General features: G+C 46.1%; 1 long non-coding RNA gene across 2 annotated transcripts; it reads left to right on the top strand.

Annotated features, from left to right (window-relative positions):
- Positions 1-1,110: 1,110 nt before the first annotated feature.
- Positions 1,111-7,611, top strand: LOC118365819 (uncharacterized). 2 transcript variants are annotated; one of them, XR_004821849.2, is made up of 4 exons: positions 1,111-2,795; positions 3,106-3,174; positions 4,035-4,099; positions 6,211-7,611. It is a non-coding gene; the product is annotated as an uncharacterized LOC118365819 (long non-coding RNA). The 2 variants fall into 2 exon arrangements; XR_004821837.2 differs by having other exon boundaries at positions 1,111-3,174.
- The last annotated feature ends 925 nt before the right edge of the window (positions 7,612-8,536 follow it).

The raw sequence follows: 8,536 nt of genomic DNA, 5'->3' as shown, positions 1-8,536 counted from the left end.
GGGCAGCCGGCCGTCACAAGACGAGATTTCATCTGGAGAGAGAGGGGAGAAAGAGGTCAGAGCATAGGGTAGGGCAGTGTGAGCAGAACCAGCGGTGTCGTTTGACTTAGCAAACGAGGATCGGATGTCGTCGACCTTCTTTTCAAAATGGTTGACGAAGTCATCTGCAGAGAGGGAGGAGGGGGGAGGATTCAGGAGGGAGGAGAAGGTGGCAAAGAGCTTCCTAGGGTTAGAGGCAGATGCTTGGAATTTAGAATGGTAGAAAGTGGCTTTAGCAGCAGAGACAGAGGAGGAAAATGTAGAGAGGAGGGAGTGAAAGGATGCCAGGTCCGCAGGGAGGCGAGTTTTCCTCCATTTCCGCTCGGCTGCCCGGAGCCCTGTTCTGTGAGCTCGCAAGGAGTCGTCGAGCCACGGAGCGGGAGGGGAGGACCGAGCCGGCCTGGAGGATAGGGGACATAGGGAGTCAAAGGATGCAGTAAGGGAGGAGAGGAGGGTTGAGGAGGCAGAATCAGGAGATAGGTTGGAGAAAGTTTGAGCAGAGGGAAGAGATGATAGGATGGAAGAGGAGAGAGTAGCGGGGAGAGAGAGCGAAGGTTGGGACGGCGCGATACCATCCGAGTAGGGGCAGTGTGGGAAGTGTTGGATGAGAGCGAGAGGGAAAAGGATACAAGGTAGTGGTCGGAGACTTGGAGGGGAGTTGCAGTGAGGTTAGTGGAAGAACAGCATCTAGTAAAGATGAGGTCAAGCGTATTGCCTGCCTTGTGAGTAGGGGGAAGGTGAGAGGGTGAGGTCAAAAGAGGAGAGGAGTGGAAAGAAGGAGGCAGAGAGGAATGAGTCAAAGGTAGACGTGGGGAGGTTAAAGTCGCCCAGAACTGTGAGAGGTGAGCCGTCCTCAGGAAAGGAGCTTATCAAGGCATCAAGCTCATTGATGAACTCTCCGAGGGAACCTGGAGGGCGATAAATGATAAGGATGTTAAGCTTGAAAGGGCTGGTAACTGTGACAGCATGGAATTCAAAGGAGGCGATAGACAGATGGGTAAGGGGAGAAAGAGAGAAAGACCACTTGGGAGAGATGAGGATCCCGGTGCCACCACCCCGCTGACCAGAAGCTCTCGGGGTGTGCGAGAACACGTGGGCGGACGAGGAGAGAGCAGTAGGAGTAGCAGTGTTATCTGTGGTGATCCATGTTTCCGTCAGTGCCAAGAAGTCAAGGGACTGGAGGGAGGCATAGGCTGAGATGAACTCTGCCTTGTTGGCCGCAGATCGGCAGTTCCAGAGGCTACCGGAGACCTGGAACTCCACCTGGGTCGTACGCGCTGGGACCACCAGATTAGGGTGGTCGCGGCCACGCGGTGTGGAGCGTTTGTATGGTCTGTGCAGAGAGGAGAGAACAGGGATAGACAGACACATAGTTGACAGGCTACAGAAAAGGCTACGCTAATGCAAGGAGATTGGAATGACAAGTGGACTACACGTCTCGAATGTTCAGAAAGTTAAGCTTACGTAGCAAGAGTCTTATTGACTAAAATGATTAAAATGATACAGTACTGCTAAAGTAGGCTCGCTGGCAGTGGCTGCGTTGTTGACACTACACTAATCTGCAGACCTTAGAGAGCTTTTTTTGCTCACAAGTCACAATGTGGAGCCTCCGTATGCAGAGTACCTCCAAGTGGTGAACTATGGGATTGGAGGACACTATGAACCTCATTTTGACCATGCAACTGTGAGTGTTTACTAGACACTTATTACTAAAGTAATAAACACTTAAACACTTCATGCAATATTGAACCCTCATTTTGTGTGTTAGTGTTGAGTGATGGTCTGTGTCCCAAACATCACCCTATTTCCTAGTACAAGGGTTCCTAAACTTTTACACTCTTCCAGCATTTTATTTTATTTAACTAGGCAGGTCAGTTAAGAACCAAATTCTTATTTACAATGATGGCCTAGGAACGGTGGGTTAACTGCCTTGTTCAGTGGCAGAACGACAGACTTGTACCTTGCCAGCTTGGGGATTCGATCTAGCAACCTTTTGGTTACTGACCCAACGCTCTAACCACGAGGCTACCTGTCACACCCCCTGCATTTGAGAACGTCCCCCCCCCGTGCATGCCACGTCTATTTCTATGGGCACAAGCCCTGTTCATTGCGCAAACTGCTCACACCCCTCTTGCTGGCGGAGAGAACATTTTGCAGGTTTTAAGCTTATTTCCTGTAATTATACACATCTTGTCTTGGCTGGAGAGAAAATGTTGCCGTTTTAAAGGACATTTTCTGGCAATTCTGTAGATTTTGCCATGTCTAATGTGTATTCGTTTGATATTTGAGTGACTCGAACATTAATCCAAAATCTATGGACTAAAAAATCTAGCTACAAAACGTTAGCTGACATAGACTAGTTGATCTGAACATTTCTGACAGGATATAAATAGCTCTCTAAGGTCTGCAATAACTGACATGACAAGAGGAAAACTACCCAATTTTGAAATTGCACCTTTTGCATTCTAGTATTACAACTTATTTTGGGGAGGGGGACCCGTGCTCCCCGCCCCCCCTCTGCTGGACGCGCCCCACTGTTTGGGAACCACTGCCCTAGTACACTACTTTTGACCAGGGCTCATAGTTCTCTGGTTGAAGGTAGTGCTCTGTATAGGGGAATAGGGTGCCATTTGAGACATAGCCAAGGTAAGGACATGATATATTTATGTGTACTATTTCCTTCATGTAACCAGTCAGCATCAAGCCCCCTTTTTAGGCTCAACACTGGGAATCGAGTGGCAACCTTCATGATATACGTAAGTGTTTTATCTTGTTATCCTGTTATGTGCATGCTTGTCTCATTTGTGGATATACAGTAAAGGCATCTTTGGTGATACTGTACGCTATATTGCTTCAATCAGAATTAGAATTCAGTATTTTCTTATTGAAATTGCAATGAGATGTCAAACTTCAAGTTAAGGTGGTATGAAAAAGAGATTTGGTGGTCTGCTTGTGAGATTTGGACAAACTCCACACTCCTTATTCCGGCATGGATGGCTTTTTTTTGACATGTGCACAGTGGCTAGACTAGACACAACTCAGTGAGAATGTTGTCATCCTCCACAGCTCAGCTCTGTGGACGCAGGTGGGTCCACAGCCTTCATCCACGCTAACTTTAGCGTTCCTGTTGTGGAGGTAAATGCACTGCTCACATCAGCTGCTGGCTAAACATGTGCTATGACCCAAATGGCACCCTATTCCCTACAGAGTGCACTACTTGTTACCAGTGTTTGTCAAAAGTAGTGCACTCTATAGGTAATAGGATTCTATTTTGGACATGGGCTTTACCTTCTTGTTTATCCATCACAATTGCCTCAAGCCAGAACACATATCCTCCTAAACATTCACTCTGTGCAGGTGTTAAAATGCCATCAAGAATAATAAGATATTCTTTCCTCAGAAAGGTCACATCATTTCTTAAGATGTTTTGAGTAGGACTGTTCTTATGACAGAAGGCCTGATGAGTAAAGAGGAGCCATAGGCAGTGTCCCAAATGGCACCCAATTCTCTTTATAGCGTACTACTTTTGACTAGGGCCCTGTACATAATATTGGGAATCTGATGCCATTTGGGATGCATCCACAGTGTAGTGTTTGGTTTAATAAATGAGCTGCTGTTGAAAAGACACAGGACCTCACCAGGTTTTAACCTATCAACCTGGATTCTATTGAGGTTTCACTTCCTTTCCTCAAGTGTTAGAAAAAATCTCTCTCACTGGGCACCCTTTCCCTCATATCAATGTCAAATATGTTGTACATGGAGCACAGCTATGCACGTGGGATTTTAACATACATATATACAACATTTGATTTTCATTGAGGTACAATGGCTTAGGATTGTCAAGTAGAGGAGGAGACCATACATATTCCAGGCACGATAGTGGCCCACAAAATCCAGGCACGATTTGAAATGTTTTGTTCCAATGTTTTTAGTGACACATTTCCAATGTCTCTTGTGTTCCGGAATGCTGCCCTATTCTGGTGGAACCTCCATAGGAACGGCCAAGGAGATGGGGACACTCTGCATGCTGGCTGCCCTGTGCTTGTTGGGGATAAATGGGGTAAGAGGCTTTAATGAGACAACCGGGAACGCCACATAGTTCCTATAGAAAAACACACAGGTACAGTGAGCAGTGTCAGATGTGGAACGCTAAGGACCCTACGTCTATTCCAGTAGCCCCTGCCTGTCATACTGAAGTCACAGCTGGAGCTTGGGGCCACATCTGCACTGCATTATACAGATAGAGTTGGGGACAATATAGAGAAGAGGTCAGGCGCTGAGCACTGCTCTGGGATGCTAAACATGTGGGCCTCCATTCCACATAATTTAACTCCATCTTGGATCCCACAGTCAGTGACAAGGCTAAAGGAAACACAGAGGGGTATTAGTAATTAATGTGAGTGGCTGCTTCTGAGAGACACTTAAAGGAGAAAGTATATACTTTTTATTTTTTATTTTACAGTGTGTTCATGTATTTGAACTAAGATTATAACAAGGAAATAAGGCTCAATTTCCCATTATTTACTGCCTCGCCTGGTTCACTAACTACTTCTCACATTTTTATTTATTTTTATTTCACCTTTATTTAACCAGGTAGGCAAGTTGAGAACAAGTTGAGATAGAGTTCAGTGTGTCAAATCGGAGGGCCTGTTGTCCGGACCTCTATGGGGGTGCCACAGGGTTCAATTCTCGGGCCGACTCTTTTCTCTGTATATATCAATGATGTCGCTCTTCCTGCAGGTGATTCTTTGATCCACCTCTACGTAGACGACACCATTCTGTATACATCTGGCCCTTCTTTGGACACTGTGTTAACAAACCTACAAACGAGCTTCAACGACATATAACACTCTTTCCGTGGCCTCCAACTGCTCTTAAATGCTAGTAAAACTAAATGTATGCTCATCAACCGTTCGCTGCCTGCACCCGCCCGCATGGCTAGCATCACCACTCTGGACGCTTCTGAGTTAGAATATGTGGACAACTATAAATACCTAGGTGTCTGGCTAGACTGTAAACTCTACTTCCAGACTCACATTAAGCATCTCCAATCCAAAGTTAAATCTAAAATCGGCTTCCTATTTTGCAACAAAGCCTCCTTCACTCATGCTGCCAAACATACCCTCATAAAACTGACTATCCTACCAATCCTTGACTTCGATGATATAATTGACAAAATAGCCTCCAACACTCTACTCAACAAATTGGATGCAGTCTATCACAGTGCCATCCGTTTCGTCACCAAAGCCCCATATACTACCCACCACTGCGACCTGTATGCTCACGTTGGCTGGTCCTCACTACATATTTGTCGCCAAACCCACTGGCTCCAGGTCATCTACAAGTCTTTGCTAGATTAAGCTCTGCCTTATCTCAGCTCACTGGTCACCATAGGAACACCCACCCGTAGCACATGCTCCAGCAGGTATATTTCATTGGTCATCCCCAAAGCCAACACCTACTTGGGCTGCCTTTCCTTCCAGTTCTCTGCTGCCAATGACTGGAACGAATTGCAAAAATCACTGAAGTTGGAGACTTGTATCTCCCTCACTAACTCTAAGCGTCAGCTGTCAGAGCAGCTTACAGATCGCTGCAGCTGTACATAGCCCATCAGTAAATAGCCCATCCAACCAACTACCTACCTCCTCCCCATATTTGTTTTTGTTTTTCTGCTCTTTTGCACACCAGTATTTCTACATCCTCGTCTGCACATATATCACTCTAGTGTAAATTGCTAAATTCTATTGGCTTATTTATTGCCTTACCTCCTTACTTCATTTGCTCACACTGTATACAGATGTTTTTCTATTGTGTTATTGACCGTACGTTTGTTTATGTGTAACTCTGTGTTGTTTTTGTTGCACTGCTTTGCTTTATCTTTATCTAGTTGTAAATGAGAACTTGTTCTCAACTGGCCTACCTGGTTAAATAAAGGTGGGGGAAAAAACAACATTTTATTATATTTATATATATATATATAGTTAAAAAATTGATGGCTCCATACTAGGGATCTATATAAAAATGTGTGTCTACACTATTTGGTGATTTTAATGTCAGTGAATATTTAACAACTCTTTTTTACACACCTGTATATGATATTTTATGTTTGTTTGACTACTCTGTGACATAAACTACTAACACATACTCTCTGTTGTCCATGCCCTTTTCCAGTGGCTAACAAATGGATACATGAGTACGGCCAGGAGTTCCAGAGACGCTGCAGCCCCAATCCTGAGGAGTGAGAAGAGAGAAAGCAGCTGCTGGGACCGCTTGGAGTACAAGAACCAGCCTCCACAATGGAGCCGTGCGCACCACGCAGGCAGAGAGGGAGGGAATGAGAGAGGGAGCAAGAGAGGGCATGCGAGAACGCTTGAGGCTGGGGGAGAGGAAGGCAGCCAAAGTGCAGCCTGCATCTGTGATTGGAGCTTCAGGCACAAGGGAACGAGGAGCACAGACACTGTTGGAGGGGGCTGGAATGGCAGGGGGCTGACTTGGTTTTGGGAAGGAGGAGGTGGTGGGGGTGGAGGAGGGCATTTGGCAATCAGCCCCAAAAGCAGAGTGGCCTCTTGCTCCCACTCCCCAGTCAGTCCCTGCTGGAGCAGAGCTCTCTCTGAGAGAGGCCTCTACACTCACACACTGGGCTGGTTTTAGTTAACGCTGCTAGGCTGTTTGGCTCCGGTGTCAGTTTGTTTGAAAAACATTTTTTTTTAAGTATAATGCAGCCTTTTGAAAACTCATACACTGAATCTGTCAGGATACGCTTCACATGGACTGATCTCATTAGCACAGCGCTAATCTTATCTTATCTCTTATCTTATCTTTGTGGGCTATACTCGGCCTTGTCTCAGGATGGTAAGTTGGTGGTTGAAGATATCCCTCTAGTGGTGTGGGGGCTGTGCTTTGGCAAAGTGGGTGGGGTTATATCCTTCCTGTTTGGCCCTGTCCGGGGGTGTCCTCAGATGGGGCCACAGTGTCTCCTGACCCCTCCTGTCTCAGCCTCCAGTATTTATGCTGCAGTAGTTTATGTGTCGGGGGGCTAGGGTCAGTTTGTTATATCTGGAGTACTTCTCCTGTCCTATTCGGTGTCCTGTGTGAATCTAAGTGTGCGTTCTCTAATTCTCTCCTTCTCTCTTTCTTTCTCTCTCTCGGAGGACCTGAGCCCTAGGACCATGCCCCAGGACTACCTGACATGATGACTCCTTGCTGTCCCCAGTCCACCTGGCCATGCTGCTGCTCCAGTTTCAACTGGCCTGGGCCCTAGGACCATGTCCCAGGACTACCTGACATGAGGACTCCTTGCTGTCCCCAGTCCACCTGGCCATGCTCCTGCTCCAGTTTCAACTGTTCTGCCTTACTATTATTCAACCATGCTGGTCATTTATGAACATTTGAACATCTTGGCCACGTTCTGTTATAATCTCCACCCGGCACAGCCAGAAGAGGACTGGCCACCCCACATATGCTCTCTCTAATTCTCTCTTTCTTTCTCTCTCTCGGAGGACCTGAGCCCTAGGACCGTGCCCCAGGACTACCTGACATGATGGCTCCTTGCTGTCCCCAGTCCACCTGGCCATGCTCCTGCTCCAGTTTCAACTGTTCTGCCTTACTATTATTCAACCATGCTGGTCATTTATGAACATTTGAACATCTTGGTCATGTTCTGTTATAATCTCTACCCGGCACAGCCAGAAGAGGACTGGCCACCCCACATAGCCCGGTTCCTCTCTAGGTTTCTTCCTAGGTTTTGGCCTTTCTAGGGAGTTTTTCCTAGCCACCGTGCTTTTACACCTGCATTGTTTGCTGTTTGGGGTTTTAGGCTGGGTTTCTGTACAGCACTTTGAGATATCAGCTGATGTACGAAGGGCTATATAAATAAATTAGATTTGATTTGATTTGATAATCTTTACCATCACAATTTATTTCGAATGATATTTCTCTAAACATCTCACACCTTAAGAATGTAGTTAAGAGCGGCGCTGTGATTTAGAGGAAAAAGGTTATTGTGACTTTTTCCTATTCATGCTGTCAGTTCAGGAGATGAAGTAGTCATCTCTCCCACTGAGGGGCTTGCTGACATTTGGTGTTCTCTCTATTGCTCATCTCCTTGTAACTAATGGGGTGCATATGAGTTAAACCTGTTTAGTCTTCTAGCTCCCATTCAGAGGCATAATTAATTAGTCATGGTCTGTAAACCAGATAATTGGATGAATGCATCTGCTTTAGCACAGAGTCTCTGACCTCACTACAAATCCTAGGTATCTAGCTGCATACCAGCAGGCCAAAATATGTGTTTGTATGTAGGTCAAAACACCTCTGAAAAAGGTGCATACAGGCTTTCACACCTATGAGGGAGTGAGGAGTGATATGTACTGTAGGCTCCCAGGTGCTTCACTGTCAGTATGATTCTTTGGGATGGTTGCTGCCTTTTGAGTGACAGGGAGTGTTGAAGGGAGAGGGGTTCAACAAGGATAATATCTCTGCCTGCTGGGATGTAAGG

This window comes from Oncorhynchus keta, chromosome 1, assembly GCF_023373465.1.
Source record: "Oncorhynchus keta strain PuntledgeMale-10-30-2019 chromosome 1, Oket_V2, whole genome shotgun sequence".
Classification (NCBI taxonomy): domain Eukaryota; kingdom Metazoa; phylum Chordata; class Actinopteri; order Salmoniformes; family Salmonidae; genus Oncorhynchus; species Oncorhynchus keta.
Note: the sequence above shows the minus strand (reverse complement) of the source record. Positions and strands in the feature narration are given on the sequence as shown.